At 41.5% G+C, this 25,368-nt stretch overlaps 1 protein-coding gene and 1 long non-coding RNA gene across 4 annotated transcripts in view; one reads left to right on the top strand and one right to left on the bottom strand.

The window, feature by feature from the left end:
- Positions 1-25,368, bottom strand: part of MYO16 (myosin XVI) — a 669,347-nt gene that overhangs the window by 566,121 nt on the left and 77,858 nt on the right. The window lies entirely within an intron of this gene.
- Positions 7,104-13,215, top strand: LOC141129883 (uncharacterized). Its single transcript, XR_012241895.1, has 3 exons — positions 7,104-7,528; positions 12,933-13,004; positions 13,038-13,215. It is a non-coding gene; the product is annotated as an uncharacterized lncRNA (long non-coding RNA).

Below are 25,368 nucleotides of genomic sequence, written 5' to 3'. Positions count from 1 at the left end.
CGCGCAGTGGAGATGGTGGAGATGTAATTAAAACCTATTTGGAACTGCTGCCTCCCAACATGCAGTCACCATATATATGGGGACGGCTAAATTAGTTGGTTTGAGAGAAGGGTATGGCGCTGTTCCTTTAAAAGAACTTTTTTGTCCTACGTATGTGCTATATACAGTTCATAAAACTGTCTAAAATCAAAAACCATACATGGTGCTCCTATTTAAATCATATGTGTCAAGTATCCTGTTATGTACGGAATATTATTGTCAGCCCAAAAAAATGTAGCAAGCGTGAAAGTGCTATGTGCAATTCAAGAAGCCAGTGTGAACATCAAAAACTATACATGAAGTTCCTATTTAAATCATTCGTGTCACATATCTTTTTAAATATGGAATATAATTCCCAGTGTAGAAAAACCTGCGGTAAACCTAAAGGTAAAAAGGGGTGGAGGGGGGGGGGGGAGAAGGGGAGGGGAGTGAGGTGATTGGAATACAATATGCAAATTCAATCTAATAAAGTGCACATGTGCAGTCACATATGTATATATAAAAAGTCCTTTTGTTTCGGAACAACTTAATTCACGTGATGTGCTTTTGATGATAAAATCCCGTGCTCTAAAAGTGCAGCAACTCACCAGCTCACTTCACCCCTGCTGGGGTATCAGGCAATCACAGTCTATGCCACTGTGCAGCAATCTCTGGCAGTATCAGGATCGTGGAGTGTCATATAAAAAAATAGAAGGGGTGCCCATAGTGTAAGATCGTTCAAAAAGTTTATTCAAAAACAAGCAGAGAGGTACTCACAATTTAAAAGCATGTAGTAAGTGAAAAGAGACAAAAATACTCGGTTAACCATCAGCTGTTCAGTGTTGTTTGGGAAACACAGATTAGGCCACGCCCTACGCGTTTCGTCATTGGACGTCTACGGGAGCACCAGTACTGCTAACACCCACGCATGCACCGTACACCTCCCTTAGTGGTATAGTATCTGAACGGATCAATATCTGATCCGATCAGATCTATACTAGCGTCCCCAGCAGTTTAGGGTTCACAAAAACGCAGTGTTAGCGGGATCAGCCCAAATATCTGCTAGCACCTGCGTTTTGCCCCTCCGTCCAGCCCAGCCCACCCAAGTGCAGTATTGATCGATCACTGTCACTTACAAAACACTAAACGCATAACTGCAGCGTTCGCAGAGTCAGGCCTGATCCCTGCGATCGCTAACAGTTTTTTTCGTAGCATTTTGGTGAACTGGCAAGCACCAGCGGCCTAGTACACCACGGTCGTAGTCAAACCAGCACTGCAGTAACACTTGGTGACGTGGCGAGTCCCATAAATGCAGTTCAAGCTGGGGAGGTGGCAAGCACAAGTAGTGTCCCACTGCCACCAAGAAGAAGACAAACACAGGCTCGTCGTGCCCATAATGCCCTTCCTGCTGCATTCGCCAATCCTAATTGGGAACCCACCACTTTTGCAGCGCCCGTACTTCCCCCATTCACATCCCCAACCAAATGCAGCCGGCTGCATGAGAGGCATTTTCTTTATGTCCTCCCGAGTACCCCTACCCAACGAACCCCCCCAAAAAAGATGTTGTGTCTACAGCAAGCGTGGATATAGGTGTGACACCCGCTATTATTGTCCCTCCTGTCCTGACAATCCTGGTCTTTGCATTGGTGAATGTTTTGAATGCTACCATACACTAGTTGAGTATTAGCGTAGCACAGCATTGCACAGACTAGGCGCACTTTCACAGGGTCTCCCAAGATGCCATCGCATTTTGAGAGACCCGAACCTGGAACCGGTTACAGTTATAAAAGTTAGTTACAAAAAAAAGTGTAAAAAAAATATGTTCTCTCTCTCTCTATTCTCTCTCTATTGTTCTGCTCTTTTTTACTGTATTCTATTCTGCAATGTTTTATTGTTATTATGTTTTATCATGTTTGCTTTTCAGGTATGCAATTTTTTATACTTTACCATTTACTGTATTTTATTGTTAACCATTTTTTTGTCTTCAGGTACGCCATTCACAACTTTGAGTGGTTATACCAGAATGATGCCTGCAGGTTTAGGTATCATCTTGGTATCATTCTTTTCAGCCAGCGGTCGGCTTTCATGTAAAAGCAATCCTAGTGGCTAATTAGCCTCTAGACTACTTTTACAAGCAGTGGGAGGGAATGACCCCCCCCCCACCGTCTTCCATGTTTTTCTCTGGCTCTCCTGAGAATGCAGCCAGTAATTCAGCCAGCTGACCATAGAGCTGATCAGAGACCAGAGTGGCTCCAAACATCTCTGTGGCCTAAGAAACCGGAAGCTACGAGCATTTCATGACTTAGATTTCGCCGGATGTAAAAAGCGCCATTGGGAAATTGGGAAAGCATTTTATCACACCGATCTTGGTGTGGTCAGATGCTTTGAGGGCAGAGGAGAGATCTAGGGTCTAATAGACCCCAATTTTTTCAAAAAAGAGTACCTGTCACTACCTATTGCTATCATAGGGGATATTTACATTCCCTGAGATAACAATAAAAATGATTAAAAAATGAAAAAAAAATTAAAGGAACAGTTTAAAAATAAGATAAAAAAGCAAAAAAATAATAAATAAAAAAAAAAATAAATAAAAAAGTACCCCTGTCCCCCCCTGCTCTCGCACAAAGGCGAACGCAAGCGTTGGTCTGGCGTCAAATGTAAACAGCAATTGCACCATGCATGTAGACCTCCTCTGTAAATCTAAAGTGGTAACCTGTAAAGGCTTTTAAAGGCTTTTAAAAATGTATTTAGTTTGGCGCAACTGCACGTTTGTGCGCAATTTTAAAGCATGTCATGTTTGGTATCCATGTACTCGGCCTAAGATCATCTTTTTTATCTCATCAAACATTTGGCCAATATAGTGTGTTTTAGTGCATTAAAATTTAAAAAAGTGTGTTTTTTTCCCCAAAAAATGCATTTGAAAAATCGCTGCGCAAATACTGTGTGAAAAAAAAAATGAAACACCCACCATTTTAATCTGTAAGACATTTGCTTTAAAAAATATATATAATGTTTGGGGGTTCAAAGTAATTTTCTTGCAAAAAAAAATAATTTTTTCATGCAAACAAAAAGTGTCAGAAAGGGCTTTGTCTTCAAGTGGTTATAAGAGTGGGTGATGTGTGACATAAGCTTCTAAACGTTGTGCATAAAATGCCAGGACAGTTCAAAACCCCCCCAAATGACCCCATTTTGGAAAGTAGACACCCCAAGCTATTTGCTGAGAGTCATGTCGAGTCCATGGAATATTTTATATTGTGACACAAGTTGCGGGAAAGAGACCATTTTTTTTTTTTTTTGCACAAAGTTGTCACTAAATAATTTATTGCTCAAACATGCCATGGGAATATGTGAAATTACACCCCAAAATACATTCTGTTGCTTCTCCTGAGTACGGGGATACCACATGTGTGAGACTTTTTGGAAGCCTAGCCGCGTACGGGACCCCGAAAACCAAGCACCGCCTTCAGGCTTTCTAAGGGCGTAAATTTTTTATTTCATTCTTCACTGCCTATCACAGTTTCGGAGGCCATGGAATGCCCAGGTGGCACAAACCCCCACCAAATTACCCCATTTTGGAAAGTAGACACCCGAAGCTATTTGCTGAGAGGTATAGTGAGTATTTTGCAGACCTCACTTTTTGTCACAAAGTTTTGAAATTTGAAAAAAGAAAGAAAAAATGTTTTTTCTTGTCTTTCTTCATTTTCAAAAACAAATGAGAGCTGCAAAATACTCACCATGCCTCTCAGCAAATAGCTTGAGGTGTCTACTTTCCAAAATGGGGTCATTTGGGGGGGTTTTGTGCCACCTGGGCATTCCATGGCCTCCGAAACTGTGATAGGCAGTGAAGAGTGAAATCAAAAATTTACACCCTTAGAAATCCTGAAGGCGGTGATTGGTTTTCAGGGCCCCGTACACAGCTAGGATCCCAAAAAGTCCCACACATGTGGTATCCCCATACTCAGGAGAAGCAGCTAAATGTATTTTGGGGTGCAATTCCACATATGCCCATGGCCTGTGTGAGCAATATATCATTTAGTGACAACTTTGTGCAAAAAAAAAAAAAAATTGTCACTTTCCCGCAACTTGTGTCAAAATATAAAATATTCCATGGACTCAACATGCCTCTCAGCAAATAGCTTGGGGTGTCTACTTTCCAAAATGGGGTCATTTGGGGGGGGGGTTGTGCCATCTGGGCATTTTATGGCCTTCAAAACTGTGATAGGTAGTGAGGAGTGAAATCAAAAATTTACGCCCTTAGAAATCCTGAAGGCAGTGATTGGTTTTCGGGGCCCCGTACGCGGCTAGACTCCCAAAAAGTCCCACACATGTGGTATCCCCGTACTCAGGAGAAGCAGCTGAATGTATTTTGGGGTGCAATTCCACATAGGCCCATGGCCTGTGTGAGCAATATATCATTTAGTGACAACTTTTTGTAAATATTTTTTTTTTTTCATTATTCAATCACTTGGGACAAAAAAAATAAATATTCAATGGGTTCAACATGCCTCTCAGCAATTTCCTTGGGGTGTCTACTTTCCAAAATGGGGTCATTTGGGGGGGTTTGTACTGCCCTGCCATTTTAGCACCTCAAGAAATGAGATAGGCAGTCATAAACTAAAAGCTGTGTAAATTCCAGAAAATGTACCCTAGTTTGTAGACGCTATAACTTTTGCGCAAACCAATAAATATACGCTTATTGACATTTTTTTTACCAAAGACATGTGGCTGAATACATTTTGGCCTAAATGTATGACTAAAATTGAGTTTATTGGATTTTATTTATAACAAACAGTAGAAAATATCATTTTTTTTTCAAAATTTTCTTTCTTTTTCCGTTTATAGCGCAAAAAATAAAAACAGCAGAGGTAATCAAATACCATCAAAAGAAAGCTCTATTTGTGGGAAGAAAAGGACGCAAATTTCGTTTGGGTACAGCATTGCATGACCGCGCAATTAGCAGTTAAAGCGACGCAGTGCCAAATTGGAAAAAGTCCTCTGGTCCTTAGGCAGCATAATGGTCCGGGGCTGAAGTGGTTAATGTAAACACAGCACCCCATGTTGACAGAAAAACACAGATTTGTTGACATTTTTGCAGATTTATTAAAAAAGAAAAACTGAAATATCACATGGTCCTAAGTATTCAGACCCTTTGCTGTGACGCTCATATATTTAAGTCAGGTGCTGTCCATTTGTTCTGATCATCCTTGAGATAGTTCTACACCTTCATTTGACCCTAGCTGTGTTTGATTATACTGATTGGACTTGATTAGGAAAGCCACACACCTGTCTATATAAGACCTTACAGCTCACAGTGCATGTCAGAGCAAATGAGAATCATGAGGTCAAAGGAACTGCCTGAAGAGCTCAGAGACAGAATTGTGCCAAGGGTACAAAAAAATTTCTGCTGCACTTAAGGTTCCTAAGAGCACAGTAGTAATCCTTAAATGGAGGATGTTTGGGACGACCAGAACCCTTCCTAGAGCTGGCCGTCTGGCCAAACTGAGCTATCGGGGGAGAAGAGCCTTGGTGAGAGAGATAAAGAAGAACCCAAAGATCACTGTGGCTGAGCTCCAGAGATGCAGTCAGGAGATGGGAGAAAGTTGTAGAAAGTCAACCATCACTGCAGCCCTCCACCAGTCGGGGCTTTATGGCAGAGTGGCCCGACGGAAGCCTCTCCTCAGTGCAAGACACATGAAAGCCCGCATGGAGTCTGCTAAAACACACCTGAAGGACTCCAAGATGGTGAGAAATTAGATTCTCTGGTCTGATGAGACCAAGATAGAACTTTTTGGCCTTAATTCTAAGCGGTATGTGTGGAGAAAACCAGGCACTGCTCATCATCTGTCCAATACAGTCCCAACAGTGAAGCATGGTGGTGGCAGCATCATGCTGTGGGGGTGTTTTTCAGCTGCAGGGACAGGACGACTGGTTGCAATCGGGGGAAAGATGAATGCGGACAAGTACAGGGATATCCTGGATGAAAACCTTCTCCAGAGTGCTCAGGACCTCAGACTGGGCCAAAGGTTTACCTTCCAGCAAGACAATGACTCTAAGCACACAGCTAAAATAACGAAGGAGTGGCTTCACAACTCCTTGACTGTTCTTGAATGGCCCAGCCAGAGCCCTGACTTAAACCCAATTGAGCATCTCTGGAGAGACCTAAAAATGGCTGTCCGCCAATGTTTACCATCCAACCTGACAGAACTGGAGAGGATCTACAAGGAGAAATGGCAGTGGATCCCCAAATCCAGGTGTGAAAAACTTGTTGCATCTTTCCCAAAAAGACTCATGGCTGTATTAGATCAAAAGGGTGTTTCTACTAAATACTGAGAAAGGGTCTGAATACTTAGGATCATGTGATATTTCAGTTTTTCTTTTTTAATAAATCTGCAAAAATGTCAACAATTCTGTGTTTTTCTGTCAATATGGGGGTGCTGTGGGTACATTAATGAGGAAAAAAATGAACTTAAATGATTTTAGCAAATGGCTGCAATATAACAAAGAGTGAAAAAATTAAGAGGGTCTAAATACTTTCCGTCCCCACTATATATATATATATATATATATATATATATATATATACACACACACAATATAGCACCCCCCCCTTTTCCCCCATCAGACCAGCTCAGGGTTGGCAGCTCAGTCAGCTACTATGCCTGTATATAATATTATAGTATAAATATAGCTGTGTCCAGCAGCACCCCCCCTCCTGGTTATCAGACACAGTTATATTATATGTAGCTGCCCACCCTGAGCTGGAGGGGGGGTGCTGTATCCACCACCCAGGTATAGTAACTGAGTTGAGCCACCCTAAGCTGATCTGATAACTTGGGGGGGGGGGGGGGGCCCGCAGCACAGGTGTGGACAGACAGTGACCCACACTGATAAGAAATATGTAAAGAATTACAAGTGATATCAACATTTGCCTTGTTCCTTATATGCTTTTTTTCCTAGCTAAAATGGCACTGACTTATTGTTTATGCAATCTGCTTAGTTCCGACCAACACCTACAACAATATTTAAAGAACTAGCAAAAGTTTACCATATTAGGCCATATTGTGAAAGGGCACTGTTTTTGACAATAAAGCTGACGATGCACCATGAGTCACCAGTGTGCCTTAGCCAATGGTAGCTTGCCAAATACTGTTATAAAATGACATGTGTAAAGGGTTCCTGTATGACTCTGCACGGAACTCCTTGCTGTGAGAGTTCATCCCTATGTATATACATTTGTAATAAATCTGTCTTCTAATCAACATGACCGGAGTTGACTGATCAGTGAGAGAATGGAATTTTACCGACATCATGGTCCTTTCGAGCCGGAAGTAAGGATTAGGTGGTGGATCAAACGGTTCCGTCCAAAATATCGGTGAGTATTAGACTCCCTCTCGCCGAGACCTAGGTCCTCCCACTCAAGTTAAGTGGTAAAAAGAGGCTGGTCGGTTCCGGGATCCACACCTGACTTCTACTCCTGGACTTCTGATCCAGTCCTCCGAGTCTGTGAAAGGTAAGACAGATTTTTTTTCTTTCCTCTTCTTTTCTTTTCTCTTCTACTTGAGGTGATTTGGGTTTTTATTAAGTATTTCGGCACTGTAAGTTGATTATAAAAGACCTAAGTGACACAGGGGCCGAAGACAGAGGCACCTGGGGACGTTGCCTATGGTAAATAGACGTAGCCCACTGTCTGAGACAGATTACAAAAAATTTAAGGTACCGAAAGATGATAGATGATTGATAATTGTTGTGAATAGTGGCTACACGTAATCTGGATAGATTACAGAGAGTCACAGTGGCCATTTTAGGTTTTTTTCTAACTGAGTGGTGGTTGGGACAAAAAGGAAGTGAATGTACGAGCAGGAATCAATCTAACTTGATCAGAAACACTTCCCCCATAGATAGATCGTTTTTCTCTTTTTCTCTCGAGAGCAACATTTCCTGCACTGTTCCTTTTGCTGCATTTGTTAAATCATGAGACTAACTCTCGCTCTTTCCTCCTCAAGTTTAACATTACTGCTAACTTTGTGTGGGGAGTCTTATATTTTTGCTTTACTGTGATCCAAGGGTTGCTAGTCTGGTGGTTTACAGGTTGATAAAAAGCCTGCTTTATGATCTGTCTGGCTGCAAACTTGTGGTTAAAAAAAAAAGAAAAACTGGACTCACTCACTCCCCCCCCCCCCCCTCATGGACACCTAGGTGCACTTCCTCTTTTGTGTGAGTGTGTGTAAAAAAATTCTGATCAGAACGTTAAGAATACTGTTTGTTTTGACCAACTGTACTTTGTAGTAAATAAGGTAAAGGTATAAGTTGTTTCATATGTGTGTGTGTATATATATGTGTATATATGTATATATATATGTATATATATATGTATATATTTATATATATATATATATGTTTATTTCCTGTTTGGAGAGTTTGGACTTTGTTTGCTGTTTTATATAGATTTTGGCAAAGTTTGAGAGTAGAATTACCAGTCTTGTATTCTAAACTCAAGGAAAAAAAACAGAGACATGGGGAACAGTTAGTTAGGAGATAAGAAATGTATGCATAGCAAATAACCAAAATCTGTTAACTATTGTGCTAAGTGGGAAAGGAAGTTGGGATTCAATGGTAAACTAACTGTGAAAGGGTGTCAGGAGTTGGTGGATAAGCTTAAATTGTTAGGACCCAAAGAAAAAAAAAAAGAAGAAGTAAAAGATTAGAAATGGTGGAATACTGAGTAGAAGGAAGGAGAACGAAAGAGAAATGCCAAGCCCAACTGCCCCTAGTGGACAAAGAGGCAGACAAAATGGTCAGCCCCTAACTATGACTGTTTTTAGACCATGGACTGAGAGTGGCCTGCAGAAGGCTACTGAGCATATTAAACATCCTAAGTTTGGGGCCCCAGAAATCATTGAAAATATGGAAAGTCTGAGGAACAGTTATAGGCTAAACAGGGTCAAAATGGAAAGGGCTTTAAGGAGGGTTCAGGGATCAGATTGGGCATCAGTAAAGGGAAATTGGGACCCCTGTTTAGCCACAGTGCCCCCTCAACAAAGAGGGGAACCACTGGCCCTTGATAGCAAAGATTTGACAGACAGATTGAGTGCCTTCTATCAGAGATGCAATCTCCGATGGGTATAACAAACTGACTGGCAAAAGATTAATATGACTATAAAGGAAGACAAGGAAAGTGTCAGTGATTATCTAAATAAACTACAAGAAGTTTTTAAAGTGTTCTCTGGGCTCCCCGAAGCTGAGGATGTGAACAGTGCATATCAACAACAGCTAAAGATAGCTTTTGTTAATGGATTAAAACAGGATCATAAGGATTACATTGTTAAAAACATGGTTACTTACTGAACTGCATCAGTTTTAGATGTTTTGCAATAGGTTAAGCATTCTGAGAAGTATTTGAAAGTGATGGAAAAAAAAAATGGGAAAGTAAAGTTTTTGTGCAAGGTGATGAAGGAGATACCCCTTAAGAAGGAAGCAGAGGAGGGTATAGCCCCTGCAATAGAATGGTACAGGATTTACAAGCTGTTAACCAGGCAGTTATACCAAGGGCATAAGGTAAATAAAACTAAACTCCAGTTGTGGCAACAGCAGGTCAAATACTTAGGGTATAATATCTCAAAAGAAGGTCGACACCTGGATGAGGAGAGAATTTGAGCCCTCCACCAGGTGCCGAAGCCAGAAACAAAGAAACAAATGATGTCTTTTTTGGGCATGACAAATTTTTGTAGCGCTTGGATTTCTGGGTATTTAATACTGACCACGCCCCGTTGGTCCATAAATTTGAGCCCAGCACAACACCTTTCCTGTATGACAATACTTTTGACACAACCTCACTTAACAATACAGAGATGTACTACATTAAACCCATCCACACTAATACCACTTCCTACTGATGGTCATAAACATGACTGTACTGCTGCCATCGCTGAAAAGGTACTGCCATGAAGTGATTGGAAAGTACCGTTATCTAACCCTGACATGACACTTTTTGTTGATGGCTCCAGTACGAAAAATCCAGATGGCACAAGTGTAACTGGATATGCAGAAGTGACACATGACAGAACAGGAAATCATAGAGATAGATCATACAGTCCTTACTGATATACAGCAGAATGTATCCCCTGGGGAGAAACAATATCGGAAAACAAAAGGTTGCACAATAATAGATAACATCTACACATCACTTGAAGGAAAGCTGGTATTGCCAAAATCCTTATTTAGGTATGCAGCAGTATTGACACATGGAGTAACTCATGTGTCAAACAGGGGGATGACTGAGATGTTAAATAAGGTATGTACAGCCTATGGTTTCACAAACTACTAAAAAAAACTTTTTGTTCTCAATGCATTATATGTGCAAGAGACAATGCTCAGGGAGGCATAAGACCACAGAAAGGGAAGTTCCCCACACCGCAATATCCATTCCAACACATTTGCCTGGATTTTATTGAATTAGACAAATGTGAAAAGGAAGAAATATTGTTTGGAAATCATTGATGCATTGACCACATGTGTAGAGATATTCCCCACAGGAAGTGCTGACGCCTTAACAGTATCCAAAGCCTTACTAAAAGATATAATTTCATGATTTGGGATACCAGAGAAGATTTATAGCGATATTGGTCCACATTTTGTAAATCAGACTATAAAACACCTAACAGAAGTGATGGGTATAGAAGTATAAGAACGACTGTGCATATCACCCTCAGTCAGCAGGGCTCGTAGAAAGACATAATGGGATATTAAAGAGCAAGCTAAAAAAGGCTATGGAAGAGACAGGGAAAAATTGGATGTACTGTCTCCCACTAGCTATTTTAAGCATGCATATCACCCTCACTAAAGAGGGGCTGAGTCCATTTGAAATGATGTATGGTAGACCTTATAAAATACCTTTATTACCAAATGAAACCCACACAGAGGAAGGGGAGAGAACCTTAGCAGAATACATGTCAAGGTTATTGAAACAGAGACAAATTAACCAAGAGTGTTCCATTCCAGAAGGAGAGCCCATAGGAGAAGACAAAGTACAAATCGGAGACTGGGTGCTCATCAAGGTGATCAGAAAGAAGCATTGCCACTCCCCTAAGTGGGACGGGCCATATCAAGTACTCCTTACTACTCCCACTGCAGTAAGAATTGCTGAAAGGACTATCTGGATTCACCAATCCCACTGTAAAAAGGTAAATATAGGCAGAGTAGGGACAGAGAGACTGAAGGAGGGGGAAAGTCCAAATACAAAGGGAGGCAGATAAAAGGTCTGCTTGTCTCAACCTTGGTGAAGAAAAGGCCCTATCTAGGCCCCCCTCACTTCAGATTGGATGGTAGGGATTTTGGTCCTCGTGGGAGTACTGGTGACTCTAGGAGAGGCCTCTATACGGGGAGGTAGGAGACACGGGAGGATAGTGGAACCAATAAATTGGGAAGAGACAGGAAGAGCATTGAACCTCACCTTTGTTGAAGGAACCACCAGTACTATACAGGTGGATTTCTGCCAGATGACAGATTGTGAAGATAAGGTAGAAGCAAGTAAGTTGACCTGGGCAGACAAATACGTGTGCTACCTGGCTGGAACTACCGGGTGTACTACTTGGGATTCAGTCATGTGGACAACTGCAGCCCAGGAATTGTGGATATGAGATCCCAGCAGCAGGAGATTTAAAGAATAGATTAACCATAACTAAAGCGGCCCACTCTCCCTGTACAGAATCAAAGAATTGCAATATATTATTGATTTCCCTGAAGAACCCAAAACTAGAAGATCAGAGTTTATACCATGTAGGAGCTTGGATATCAGGAACTGACCCTTTGGGAAAATTCTTTCTTGAAGTCAAACCAAAGAATGAGACAAACAAGAAGAAAGAATTAGATAGTAAGGACCAATTTAAAGTAGAGGTATTAGGATCCACAGTGAGATTCACCAATCTCACAGTGGAAGAAGCTATAACATTAGAAACAGGATACCAGGATAAGAATGAATGGCTTGAATGGTTAATATATACTGCTAACACCCTTAAAAAAGAGAACTGCTTGGTCTGTGCAGGGGCCAGACCCCAGCTGGCTACAGTGCTTTTTCCCTTAAATAACAATACAGATCCAGATGGTTTAGAGTGTATGCTAAAGCTATATCAAAAAACATACAAACCTGACACCAACACTCCCTGTCACACATTAAGTTTATTGTTTCCCCAGGTTCAGAGAACTCAGATACCCCCTGCTGTCATGGCATACCCTGGCAACTTTGCTTGCTTTGCACTTCCGGGGAATGAGAGTGGCAAAGATTTGGGGTCTTTACCGGATGACTACTGCACGGAGAGGATTAACAAAATTGCAAAGGGAGAGGGTGACAACTGGGTTGAGCACAACACCCAGAGGGCAGATGTCTGGTGGTTATGCGAAGACAAGAGGCTCAGAGCGAGTATCCCAGCCAATTCCCAAGGGGATTGTGCCCTGGTACAGCTGGCAATGCCTCTGCACTTACTGTCAGAGTCCCCTTGGAAGAAGGGTCACCGGAGGAGCAGAAGGTACACCTCTCCTGCGGGGTCTTTTGACCCTCAGATCTATATAGATGAGATTGGGGTTCCGTGTAGAGTGCCGAGCGAGTTCAAAGCTAGGAATCATGTGGCAGCTGGATTTGAGTCTCTTCTCTGGTGGGTGACAGTAAAAAAAAAAAAAATGTTGACTGTATTAACTATATATATATATATATATATATATATATATATATATATATTATAACCAACAAAGGTTTGTAAACTACATCAGGGATGCAGTTAAGAGATTGACAGAGCAATTACCCCCTACCTCTCTGACGGCATGGCAGAATAGGATGGCATTTGATATGGTCCTAGCAGAAAGAGGAGGGGTCTTTAAAATGTTTGGTAGTATGTGTTGCATCTTTATTACTAACATTACAGCTCCTGGAGGAACCGTGACTAGAGCCCTCGAAGGATTGACAGCTTTATCGAATGAATTAGCGGAAAACTCAGGTACTGATGATCCATTCACAAATTGGCTTGAAGGTTGGTTTGGGAAATGGACTGGACTTGCCAAGGTCAAGGACTTGCTAAGGTCTGAAAACCCAGTTGTGGAACGGACCTGCATTGAAGTAATAAATTGAGGAAGCAAATATAGATATCAGAGGAGGGAATGATAAGAAATATGTAAAGAATTACAAGTGATATCAACATTTGCCTTGTTCCTTATATGTTTTTTTTCCTAGCTAAAATGGCGCTGACTTATTGTTTATGCAATCTGCTTAGTTCCGACCAACACCTACAACAATATTTAACCACTTGCTTACTGGGCACTTAAACCCCCCTCCTGCCCAGACCAATTTTGAGCTTTCAGCGCTGTCGCACTTTGAATGACAATTGCGCGGTCATACAACACTGTACCCAAATGAAATTTTTATCATTTTTTTCCCACAAATAGAGCTTTCTTTTGGTGGTATTTAATCACAGCTGGGGTTTTTATTTTTTGCTAAACAAACAAAAAAAGATGGAAATTTTTGAAAAAAAAAAAATCATGTTTAATAGTTTGTTATAAAATTTTGCAAACAGGTAATTTTTCTCCTTCATTGATATGCACTGATGAGGCAGCACTGGTGGGCACTGATAGGTTGCACTGATGGGCATGGATAGGCACAGATAAGGCGGCACTGATAGGCACATTTAAGGCGGCACTGATGGGGACAGATAAGGCGGTACTGATGGGCACAGATAAGGCGGCACTGATGGCCACAGATGGGCGGCACGGATGGGTGGCACGAATGGGTGGCACGGATAGGTGGCACAGATAGGTGGCATGGATAGGTGGCACGGATAGGTGGCACGGATGGGGGGCACTGATGGGCGGCACTGATGGGGGGCACTGATGGGTGGCACTGATGAGCAGTGATGGGCGGCACTGATGGGCACTTATGGGCACTGGTAGGTGACACTGATGGGCACTGATAGGTTGCACTGATGTGGGTGCTGATGGGTGGCACTGATGTGGGTGCTGATGGGTGGCACTGATGGGTGGTATTGTTGGGTGGCACTGATGGGTGGCACTGTGGGCACTGATGGATGGCACTGTGGGCACTGATGGGTGGCACTGATGGGTGGCACTGATGGGTGGCGCTGATTGATGGCACTGTGGGCACTGATGGGTGACTCTGGTGGACACTGGTAGGCAGCACTGCTGCCTATTGCTTTGTGTTATAAGATCGCCGGTGATCGGGTTTTTTTTTTCCTCCTCACGCTGTCAGCGCGAGGAGGAAAAATAGCCGATTACCGGCTCTGTTTACATCACATGATCAGCTGTCATTGGCTGACAGCTGATCATGTGGTAAGGGGTCGGGACCAACCCCTTACTCTGATCTGTGATCAGGCGAGTCTCATAGACTCGCTGATCACCGAGCGCGCCGCCCGCGCCCTGCAGGGGGCGCGCAGGCCGCTCGTGCACGGGACAACGTCAATAGACGTAGTCCCGGCAATTTAGATCCACGCTGTTGCCGTCATTTGGCAATGGCCCGGATCTGAAGCGGTTAAAGAACTAGCAAAAGTTTACCATATTAGGCCATATTGTGAAAGGGCACTGTTTTTGACAATAAAGCTGACGATGCACCATGAGTCACCAGTGTGACTTAGCCAATGGTAGCTTGCCAAATACTGTTATAAAATGACATGTGTAAAGGGTTCCTGTATGACTCTGCACGGAACTCCTTGCTGTGAGAGTTCATCCCTATGTATATACATTTGTAATAAATCTGTCTTCTAATCAACATGACCAGAGTTGACTGATCAGTGAGAGAATGGAATTTTACCGACACACACCCACATCAGATCCATCCAGCAAGCAACACACCTTGTTGTCGGCAGGTCACAGCATCTTGCCATCTTCCCTGCGGCCATCAGCAGCACACAATGAGTCAGCAGGTCAGTTCCCAAATCCGAATCAAATCATCAATGGTAATGATGCCATTATCTGCTGTCCCCAGGGACAGATCCAATCCAGAGATCACCACACAGTGGGATCTCTGGATCGGATCTGTCCCTGAGGACAGCAGATAATGAAAAGTATGGGCAGAGCTGCGATGACTTCACTCCCACGCATGCATATTGGAGCCCTCGGTTACGGCACGGTGCTCTGAAGGTCCGGCACAGTATGCCAGACCTTTAGAGTGCATGCGCTGGTGACGTCGCTGGATGGGGGGGTTACACCATGTTTTACCACACCAGGTGACACCAACCCTAGTGACGCCACTGTGCACAGCAGCACCAGATTTTTACCAGCTTTAGTAAATAACCCCCACGTCTGCTGTGTAATGGGGAAGTGGGACAATTTTGATAAAAATAAGTTTAAAAAGAAAATTATCTTCGAGCTGTTTGAGGATCTTTACTGCGTTCAAGCAAATTTCAAAAGATGTGATAAGGCACTGTGAACTACAAACTAGGTTTGGGCCAAAGGGCCAACAACGAAAAAGGAGATGGTTAAACAAGTATGACATGCAGAAGCTTTATAATAAAGCATTGTGAACTTCAAACCATGGACCAGGCAAGGTCATTTACAGTATATATTCATATAGCAGTGTGTTAAGACTGCAAACCATACCAGTAAACAGCAAAACAAAAATCCTTCAAATGGATGGTTGTAGGAAAGTGATTAATGTGAACAGGCACAGATTGCTGGTAGTATATGCTGTGGCCTCTGGGCTCTTAGTAAATATACAGTAAATGCTCACATACATTCTCACTGTCTGCTGGTAGCTAGGATTTGGTGAATCTGCCCGGGTTTGATTTGCAGGGGGTTCAAATCCCATTGGAAATGTACAAAACTGGAATTTAGCAGCAAATTCCATTAAAGCATGTGGGGAACAGGTCTTATTAAAATATTCTAGCCATTTTTAGGGCTAATAGACAAACTACTGTCAAAAAGGCATAGGAAGCTGGGCACTGCCATAGGGGATATGTATAAAAAAAATACCATACTGTAGGGAGAAGGACAGTTCAGTCAGCTTTGAGGGAGACATGGAAAATACACAAATCTTTCAAAACACAGGTTTAAGGGATGCCCTAAAGCTGCATGTTGTATTGTGAAACCAGCATGGCCTTATGGGACATGCTGGGTCAGTGTACTTTAGCAGTGTATTTTTAAATACAGACAATGCTCCTTGACTGCTTTGTATAATTATCTATCTATCTTACTATCTAAATGTACCTATTTATCTTCTTTATGTATCTTAATTATAAATCTACTTGGACCCCCACCCCAATATCTATGCCCGCCAGGCCCCCTCAACTGTCACCTACACCTAGAGAAGACAGAATTATTTGAGTGCTCCATTTCTGCTCCATGTGGAGCTGTGTGTAAGTCTCCTTTAATTCTCAGGAAACAGGACTGGCAATGACCAGATGATTAAATGAGTGGAACAAGATTGCCCTTGAGGAGGCTACACTCCAGATAGAGTACAGCAATCATGCAGAAACACCATCAGGAATATCGTGCTAGCGATCTGACTCAAGCACATGCACATAAGTGTACACAGGTTTCTGTGCATGGAACCCTGACAAAATTATTAAAAGAGCAGAGAAAGAGAAGGTGAGATTTGAGTCTGTCATCTCCCTTGAAGAGGCCACACTCTAGGCAGAGGGCAGCCATGTTGCAGCACCATCCTGTGAAGAACCACTTGAGGAACATCATGCCAGATGGAAGATTCATGCACATTAGCATAAGCCTGCACATTTTTCTTTGCATGGAAGCCTAAATGGACGGGCACTTTACACATCACAGCATGTGTGCAAGTATGTGTGCACATACACCACAGACACTGGCGCTAGTTAAACTTAAGTTGTGCATAGGTTTATTGCTGAATGATCTTTCAGTCAGATCTTTTCCCGTAATCCCTGACCTTAATTGCTGACCCAGCTTCAACCTGACCTATTTGATTTCCACTGTCTGCTAATGTTTGCTGTTCACTTTTGTTATCTACCTCACCCTAGACTTCTGAACAAGATTCTGCATTTCTATTTGATACGTCACTGTCTGCACATTGTCAACTTCTGCTTGATCCTGACTTTGATTCTGCCTACAATTTGATGCTTTACTGTTCACTTACTACCAACCCATACTTGTTAACCAACTCCACGTGTATCTGAATTTGGTGTACCCTTGGTGCATTACCAGCTGTACTTCTGCACATATAATACCAGCACTTCTGAATTCCAGTCACCAGTTTCAGAGCTTGTGCCCTTCTATCACCCTTTCAGGCCCTGTCTTAACTTCCAGGGGTGCAGGAGAATACTGTTGTCTTCTTGAGCTTCTCATACAGATATGTGACAGACCAGCATCTGGTGCTTTCTGTAAGCTTGGCCCCAGTGAGCAGTATGAAAATAACATATCAGACTGCACTTGTGTGTCGAACAGTGAACATCAGATCATCCCTAATGAAGCGGTTGGGGGAGCAATGATATGCTAGAAAAGTGAGAACAAGGAGGGGAATGGGAGTGGGCATCAGCTGCCATATGTAGATGCACAAAGTACAATATAACAACCACAAGTTAAGAGTCCCACCTTGCCAAACTCTTTGTAGATTACCTGGCATGGGTCCTCAGAGTGGTAGATTCCAAGCTGCAATACTTTTTTTAACTGAAATGTATAGCAGCAGTGCACATGGATGGTACAACAAAGGGAGGAGCTCATGTACCCATGAATGATAGCTGGTGATGAACTGTTGCAGAGGTTTTAATGTGGTCATCCAAGAAAACATTTACGGCAGTTCCTTCTGTATTTAGTGGTAAATTCCTGCCCTGGCTGACTTCACAATCACTAATTACCAGACTCCATAAAAACCTTTTTAATGCATTTTATTATTTACGTATTTACTGAAAAATATAAATAGTTTAAATACTTTAATATTTTCATTTAATTTTTTAGTTTATTTTCACTGTAAGGCCATCCCATTGGCACCAATGGCTGAGAGCACTGACCGGTGAGTTCTGGCAAAGGGGGGACTGTTTCCCTGTCATAACACAATAGCACAGCAGGGGAGATTGTTGTACTAACATCAGCTTGTAAGTACGTTGGCTCCTCCTGTGCACTTCAGTTTCTTTTCGTACAGCGCGCTTGGGTGAACGAAAAAAAAATACTAGTGGGTACCAAGCATTAACCCAATATGCCTTCAGTCCTTGTTGGTATTTTACAAAAACAAAAGGGAAAGGGAAAACAGCAGCAAAAATTATACACAATCATGCGGCCAAGGGCTGCCCGCCCTCCCTCAGAGCAAAGCCTTGAAACTCAGCGCAGCACTTATCAACACCTACTGTAGCACTCATCAAAATCCATGACACTGTCTCCAGTAACAGCCTCCCTACACCAGGTTCCTCTTTACCTGGTTGCTGGAGTGGAAAAAAGAAATGTCCTCAAACCACTACCACATCCGGCACCAGAATGCTAACATCGCGAGGCTGCTTATCACTTCAATTGCTTCCATACCAACTGGTGAAAACAGCCCCTTTGTTCCAGTCTGGATGGTCCCATAATAACATATTTTTACCTGCCAACACTTTTTATTGTGTTATATTTTCGTTACTATGGAATTAATTAAGCTTCTTCTTTTAGGCTTGAGAAAAATCTTTAAAGAAAAATCTGCAGAGTCCATGTTTGCCAGGCAAAAACTGGATTTGCCAAACAGTTTAACACAGTTGACACAAACTTTTGTGTGTGTATGTGTAGAGTATTTTTATTAGATTTACTGGAACACTTTCATTTGTTACATGACAAATAGTGCAATGATTTTATTTCATGCTGCAACCTGAAAGTTACTACACATGTGTAAAAACACACTTTAATTTTGCAAGAGACCTCTGGAAAAACAAAATTATTTTTGTCAGCTAACAGCAAAAACAGAAAACTAATAAGAATTGCTTGACAGTAACAGCATATCTCCAATTAGTGTGTGACAAAGGCAACAAACCTGTGACAGTGAGAAACAGCAGGGATTAGTGATGTGTTAAATGTTGCAACTAAGTACACGGTTGTAGAATAATACAAAAGACAGTGATGATACAATTAAGGAAGGGGTGGACATCCTGTTGCAGCAAACTTCCAAAAGTTGCTAGATAGCCACAACAGTTGGCACAACTGAACAGTTCAAATCATGGTTCTTGCAAACATATTCACTAATCTCTAACTATAAACTGTTACATTCTGACAGCTTGCTAAAATCTCGTTTGTGATTTTATATAAAGCAAACAGCACCTTCATCAAAAACATCGACACTTTAAAAACTTCCCTTCATAGTATGTCTGTTCTCAATCAATTTTATGTCAAATTTTCATCCACGATTGTTTATGATTAACTGGGGTGATTTACTAAAAGAGCTGACAATCTTCACATGATAAATTGTATGAATATTCACTCACAATTATCCAGTCACGTGAAAAGCAAATTCCTGTTTACTTATTTCAACTGCAGATGACTGGATAATTGAAGAAATATGTACATAAGTAATTGTGTGCAAACTCTCAACACCTTTAGGGATCATTCACTCCTGACCGCACACATTATGCTTTGTATAACATGCGCACGCTGGAGTGCATTGTAAAAGGTGGTGTGTTGTTACAATGCATTGCACTGTTTACTTTTTTTGAACTTCATCAACAGTGACAAAAAAATAAAAAACATTTCATTCAGAATTATGCAGCACAGCATTTTGAAACACATTGTTGGGCATTGACCTGAGATGATGTGCCCTGTGCCCAACACCAAACGTGTATGGTGTAAACAGGAAGCGTAGAGAACAATTGTTTTCTATGTGCTCTTGCATTAATCAAGGTAAATCAATACAGCTGAATGCACCTGGTGCGAATGAGCCCTTAGTAAATCAGCCCAACTGTTTCAAACAGTTTATGGCAAAATGAGTGGAGTCACTGATCAAAGTACAAGTACTCTGACATACTTTCTGTCCTAAAGGCCAAAAAGGTATTTTTTCAGACCAAATTATACCTTAATAGGTAAAGTTAAAACGGAGTTTCAAGGAAACAAAAATAAGCCATTATTTCTGAGAACTTAGATTTGATGAATACATTTTGTTTTGACTGCATGCTTTATTGAGAAGATAGATTGCTTCTTCAAAGAACCATTAAACACAAATACTGCTGTTTTCAGATAAGTACCATGTACCATATACTATGAAGGTAAACTACATTGTTCACAATTCTTCTCATATATACAGTAGCTGCAGTTGTGACACATAAATTATTATCTTCACTCAATTACAAAACTTCAATCACAAATTTGTAGTCTTTGTTAATGGGAGAATGGTCAAAGAACTGAGACTAGAGTCTTTTGAGCTATCTGGTCTGAGTAGCACTTTTCATTATCTGAGGGGATAAAGAGATGCTCTTGCAGTTTTGAGGACATTTGTCATTTTATGCATACCTATGAGGTGATAAAAAAAAACACATTTGCACAGCTGGAGTAAAAAAGCACCTTAGCCCAGTTCAAAGTTTTTTTTTTTTTTTAAATCCTTAAGAGATGGTTTGACACTTCACATTACCTCATCCATAGCCCAAAAGACCTTGCTTGACAACTTTCTACTGATTGCTGTTTAACTATTGTTGTTTTATCTACCGTCTAAGCATCTCAATCTTTTTTGAATGAATGGGATTTACCTCACCTATTCTGATGTACGTGGCCCCCGCAACTTCTGGTAGACTCTTGTATACTGTTTTTTATTGTTTTGTTGTATATTTAGCAAATATCAATACAAAGTATTGAACAAGGAAAAAAAAATTCCTTAAGAACAACAATGTACAGGACATTTGTGGCAAAAAAGTTAACCTAACATGAAGAAATGATTTAACATATGTTTGGAAAAACTGTTGAGGGTGTCAAAAAAAAAAAAAGATAGCAGGCAAAATGAAAAACGCGTTTGTGAGAAACTGAGGAATGAAGCATATGAAGGCAGGGGGGTTAAGGGGGATGCCTCTACGTCAGCTCTGGAGGAATTCAAAGATATATATAGCAGCATAGGGCTACCTGACTGCCATTCACTTTGTGACTCTACACAGCACCCACAGCAACCACATTCAGTAACTCTACATGGCACGCACAGCAACCACATTCCCTACAGAGTCTAAGGAATTGGTAGACTTGGACCAAACATCAACCATGTCAGTAGCCATCTTAGCCAAGATATTGCCGACCAAATATGTCATAGCAGAAATGCTACTACTACTGAAGCACACCCTGAAACCTGATAGGACATCCATGAGAAATGACCTATCACACACTCTGAAAGGAGTGGAAGACAGACTTGAGTCAGCAAACTATTGCTGAACTGCAAGAATGAGAATATTATATTTGGATAACAATTGGAACAGCTTTGTACAAAACTGAGGATCAAGAGGACAGAAACAAGCACATTAACTTGTGCATCCGGCACAAAGTACAATGGGGGCATCTTAAACTCCTTACTAGACAGCTTACCTGCATGATGGGGTTTATTGGACCCTCCAATCCTAAGGTTTTACTGGCAATAACCCCAGAGAGGTGATTGTGAGACTCCACTATTAGGAGTTGAAAGCATTCATTCCTGTACTAAACCATGTACCGGTGACTTGATGCAAACTTTAAATGGTTTGATATAGCAGTTAATGGAGTTGATTTACTAAAGGCAAATAGACTGTGCACTTTGCAAAGTGCAGTTGCACTCTGCAAGTGCAGTTGCACAAGAGCTTAATAAATGAGATAAAGCTTCACTTTGTAAAGAATACCCAATCACATGCAAGGAAAATAAAAAAACTGCATTTTTGCTTGCATATGATTAGATGATGGAAGTCAGAAGAGCCTCTGCACATTTACTATACTCTGGAGCAACTGCACTTTGCAAAGTGCACAGTCTAGTTGCCTTTAGTAAATCAACCCCATTGTGTTCCTTACAACAGTGCAGTCTATATACAGTGTGTATTTTATCTGGTTTTATGCATTGACCCAGCTACTTTACAAAATCTTTGCATTTGTAAGAAACTGAGCATGTGGTGAAACATCCATAAACAGATGTTACCTGCAATAAAAAAAATGTCAAAACGATCAGTAAATCCAGAGATAATAACAGCTGAAATTATATGCAAATATTGACTCTTTCTTTACATCTTATGCTTGGCCATATCCCTTGCTACCTCCATAGTTTCCTTTGATTATCTGATACAAGCAAACTAAACCAGCCCCTAGATACATCAATGAGAAAACTAAACTATATGTATGGCTAGCCTAACTCTTTGTGTCCGACTTGCCTGTTACCATGGCAGTGCTACAAGGATAGCATGAGTGAGGTGTAATAGGTTGAATGTCATTCAGCCCCTCAGAAAATCACCATGACAAGTCAACTTCCTCAAAGTGGTAATTTAACAAAGGTAGCTGGGTGTAACGTTAAAGGGCTTTAATGTTATTACAACTCATAATTAAACCTCAATTACACACTGTCAAGGTAAGAGACGGGCCATAGTACCACAGTGCAGTCACCAAACACTACTTTCACAATCCTTTAATTGCCATCTTGTATACAGATTTCAACACTTCCTGTCCAGCACTTTCCTATTAGGCAGATGCCTAATATCTTCATTGTAGTGTTTCAGCAAGTTTTCTAACTTTAGCATACTAACAAGTTTACCTTTACAGCACATCTTTTTTTTTTTTTAGAAAACAAAACAGGTCCTTTTTAAATGACTATTCCAATTAATGTACTCTTCAGACCAACCCTGTTAATTAAAAATGTTTTCATTCTCAAAAGAGTAATACTGAGGATATATTCAAACCTCCTGCAAATGTGTCGGTGGCATACACGAAAGGCCTTCCATTAAAAAAAAAAAACTCAATTTACTGCACGAAAGCATCTAGACCTATCAGTAGCTCTGTTCTGCAGTGACATGTTTGAACAGCATGATCTCCCTCTGAAGATAAAGGGCATTTAGAAAAATTTGTTTTCAACAATCAGACCTCAAAGCGCAATCTACCTGTCATAAACTTAAAGTTGAATTTTACCAATAACAACTTGATAAAAATAATGTTCTTTAGCAAGGAGCATACTTTCCACATTAAAAGAGAAGTATGGGGTTTTGGGTTTTTGCAGATTTATACTCACCTAGGTCGATATAGCATTGGTCCAAAGTTGCATCTGTTCCCCGCTGGTTCTAACACTGAGAACTGAGCGCTCTAACACCGCAGATCACTCTGTTTTCACAGTTCCCTGAGCAGAGAGCTGGTGTCTGTCAGTCACCGCTCTCTGCTCTGCCCCCCCCCCCTGTGCTCACTGGAGCGCTCAGCTCAGGCTCTCAGCAGCTAGCTGAGAGGCTGAGCCGGGTGCCAGCCCAGGCATGTGGGCGGATCCCGACCCCAGTGTTGTGATCTTGCCCAAGCCTGGACCGGCTCCATGACGTCAGCAGACAGTGGACTTTAGCTCATTGTCTACTGAAAACAGATCACAGGAGTGCAGGAAGAACTTCACTCCTGTGATCCATAGGAGAAGTACAGCCAAGCAAGCTTTGGCTGTACTTCTTCCTTAATAATTATGCTACCAAAATGAGTGTGTGCTGTAAATTGCCTCCAGCATTGCTCCTGCTTCTTCTTGCTGGAGGCTGCCATTTTTCTGAAGCCCAGAGCACCTGAAAACCGTAAATCATAGAGCAGGAATAAACTTATTGATTTAATGCAGGGGTCTCAAACTGGTGGTCCTCCAGCTGTTGCAAAACTACAAGTCCCATGAGGCATTGCAAGGCTGACAGTTAAAAGCATGACTCCCACAGGCAGAGGCATTATGGGACTTGTAGTTTTCCAACAGCTAGAGGGCAGCAAGTTTGAGACCCCTGATTTGACAGCTTCAAAAAAACATGCCAGGATTGCTAACTGTCATATTTGCTTGTGTCCTCAACCAAACTGTCAAACCATTAAATGGCTAATGTCATAATAGATTACACGTGCAGCACCATGGCAGTTGCAGATCAAACAGAAGCAGCTTCCTTCACTATAAAGGATAGGAGGGTTTAATCCTGCTTTAAGGCTGTCAGCAGATTGGCCTCTACAAACTTGGCAGTGCCTAAAAATAGAGAGCACCTGAGCATGTGCAATGCAGGGTGAGACAGTGTATTACTGGATTTTAAACAGTATAGGCACTTCTTTTTAATGTTTTACATTGATATATCTGAAAAAGGGGCCAGCCTGAAGTGATCTAGCAGGATTTAATTTTCTGACTAAAGTTCCACTTTAATCTAGAAGAAAACCAAATGTCTTGGTAAGTATGGAAATGAAGGCAACCATAATCTCATAAATAACCACCACCTCTGTAATATAGGTTTACAGGGTTGTTCCTGCCAGTAGAGCATTTGATTCTTACGTTTTAACATTGTGATAGTGCTATATGCTCTGCAGTGAAATAGCTACAGTATTTTTATCCTGTGGACATGTAGTTTTAAAAAAGCCTTTAAGTAAGTAGAAAACAAATAAAAGCACAATGCTTTTTAAAACAGGACTAAACCAAAATTGAAGGTAGCATCTATCTGTAAAAAGAGGATCAAACTTATAAATCAGATTTTAACTTTGTGTAGTCAGATCAGGGTCAAGGTGATTCTTGATAGTTACTTCTGTGCAGGGCTTTTTTTCAGCGGGAATGCAGGGAAACGCAGTTGCGGCACCTCTTGGACTGACTGTATGTAATGGCAAGGGGTGCTGGGGTGTGCTGCAGGGTATTAATGCTCACTGCTGGGGATCTGTTTTTGCAAGGGGGGTCTATTGTTGCTGGTGGGGGACCTATTGTTGCTGGGGGGTCTTATGTTGCTGGGGGGTCAGTTGTTGCTTAAAGAGATCTACTGTTGGGGGAGGGGTCTATTGTTGATGGCAGCCAGACAGACTATTAATGCTGGCTGTGCGGAGATCTGTTGATGCTGCCGGGAGTCTATTGTTGCTGGCGGGGAAATTTTGTTGTGGTTGGTCCATTGTTGTTAGAGGGAGCTATTGATGCTGGCAGGCAGGGGATATATTTTACTGCTTTTTTTTATATCATTACCAAATTCCATACAAATTACTTAGCACCTCAAAATAATACTTGGTTCTATATTGTCTAAAAGGGACGGTACTAGGAGGTAGGTAGGGGCGGAGAAAAGGGGTGACTCGGAAAGGGGGAGTTCCCGCACCTATTGTCTGAGAAAAAAAAGCCCTGCTTCTGTGTATCATTATACTTTGGTAATACTAGGTGATGCTTTATTTTATGTTCTCTTACCAATAATTACCAATATTTAGATAGTTTAAGTTTTTTCCACCAGTAAAATGTATTTAATTTCTTGGAATTTTTCTGTGTGCACACATGCACACTCA

This window comes from Aquarana catesbeiana, linkage group LG02 (assembly GCF_042186555.1).
Source record: "Aquarana catesbeiana isolate 2022-GZ linkage group LG02, ASM4218655v1, whole genome shotgun sequence".
Taxonomy (NCBI): domain Eukaryota; kingdom Metazoa; phylum Chordata; class Amphibia; order Anura; family Ranidae; genus Aquarana; species Aquarana catesbeiana.
This window is presented reverse-complemented; position numbering and strand designations above follow the sequence as displayed.